We start from the raw sequence: 2,109 nt of genomic DNA on the forward strand, positions 1-2,109 counted from the left end.
TAGGTGCAACAACATTATGAACTAACCAGTACCCTGGAGATCTTGACTCTAGCTGCATATGTATCAAAAGATGGCCTTGTCAGCCATCACTGGAAAGAGAGGCCCATTGGACAAGCAAACTTTATATGCCCCAGGACAGGGAAAAGTCAGGGCCAAAAAATGGGAGTGGGTGGGTAGGGGAGTGGGGGGCGGAGTATGGGGGACTTTTGGGATAGCATTGGAAATGTAATTGAGGAACATACATAATAAAAAATATTTAAAAAATAATAATTTAGCCAATTATATAAGAAAGAAATCTCATTTCTTCCCTCATGTTCAACTAAATATGTGGTAATTTAAATCTAACATTGTGAACTGTGAATCTGTTATAAAAGCTCTAAGTGCATGAAAACATATTTCACTGTTAACAAAGTAGATAATAAAAAATATTAGTGTTGAGATAAATGAAAAAAAAAAAGAAAGTGTTGTTAGAGGAAGTGTGTCACTGGGGTTGGGCTTTGAGATTTCAAAAGGTCAAGCCAGGCCCAGTGTCAATCTCTCTTTTCCTGCTACCTATGAATTCAGATGTAGCCCTGTCAGCTAATTCTCCAACAATGTATCTGCCTGGATGCTGCCATGCTCCATGCTGTGATGATAATGGACCAAACCTCTGAAACTGTAAGTCAGCACCAATCAAATGCTTTCTTTTATAAGAGTTTCCATGGTCATGGTATCTCTTCACAGCAATAGAACACTAACTAAAATAGATGTTCTACTCCCATTAATAGGGAAGCTTTGTTGTAGGGAAGACAAATTAGCAAGGAGGTTGAACAACACATAGGCAAAAGGTAATAGACAAAATGGAGAGTTTTTTTAGATTACTTAATCTGCAAATCTTTCTTTGCAGTCAGTTCATTCAAAAGTCCTTTAACTTACAAGTACTCATAAGCTATCCAGAGTCAAAGCTCAAGACACAGCTTGAAGGAGGAAATAACATGAGATCACATAGATGCATTCCCTAGAATGGATTGAAACTAAGGGCATTATCTTTGAAAGCCTTTATTTGCTGTGTTCGGTCTTTTATGTAAGGATCCTCAAGACCTATGGATAATCTGCCAATTACAGTGCCTGACTGAGACAGTTAGAGAAGACAACTCACACAGCATCTCAAGGTAATAGGGGTATAGTTTCAGAACCTTCTTAGACAAATAGCCACAGATAATAACTTTACCTCTTTGAACTTTAATAACATTTTAATTGAAAGAAAACATCATTTGAATAAACCATTTCCAAATAAAAAGCTTAATTTGTCCATAACAGCTCCTAGCCTTGGCAAAACTGGAACTAATTGGTATCTCCTGCTTTAGTCAACTAAGTCTATCTTAGATTCAGATGAACCAAAATAGACTTAATGCTATTTCACTAATACATTATCATTTCCATTCATTCATACTGTATGACAAGGAAGTAACAATTCCATTTTTAAGTAAGGTAATAGACACTTATCACCTAAAACCTATGGCTAACTATCTGTCTAGCTATGAGAGCCTTTAAGGTTCTCATAACCACTGTAGCCTCTTTCCTAGTTGAGATTTTCCATCATCCTCTCACTGAATACTAAAATTGATATAACTGATGTCCTCTTGTAGTGATGCCCTTTCCTTTCTGCTGTGTCTTCTTGACTCTGAAATCAAGATACAAGGATGGTGATAATTAAGGCATTTTGCTTTTGCATGGTCTTCTTTCTTATTGGATATTTTCTTTATTTACATTTCAAATGTTATTCCCTCTCCAGGTCTACACTCCAGAAAGCCCCTATCCCATCCCCCATCCCCCTGCTTCAATTAGGGTGCTCCCCACCCATCCACTCACTCCCACCCTCCCACTCTGGCATTGCCCTACACTGGGGCATCTAGACTTCTCAGGACCAAGAGCTTCTCCTCCTATTGATGTCTGACAAGGCCATCCTCTGCTACATATGCAGCTGGAGCCATGGGTCCCTCCATTGTACTCTTTGGTTAGTGGTTTAGTTCCTGGGAGCTCTGGGGATACTGGTTAGTTCATATTGTTGTTCCTCCTATAGGACTGCAAACCCCTTCTGGTCCTTTGGTCCTCTCTTTACCTCCTCCC

The sequence above is a fragment of the Mus caroli genome, chromosome 9 (assembly GCF_900094665.2).
Source record: "Mus caroli chromosome 9, CAROLI_EIJ_v1.1, whole genome shotgun sequence".
NCBI classification, from domain to species: domain Eukaryota; kingdom Metazoa; phylum Chordata; class Mammalia; order Rodentia; family Muridae; genus Mus; species Mus caroli.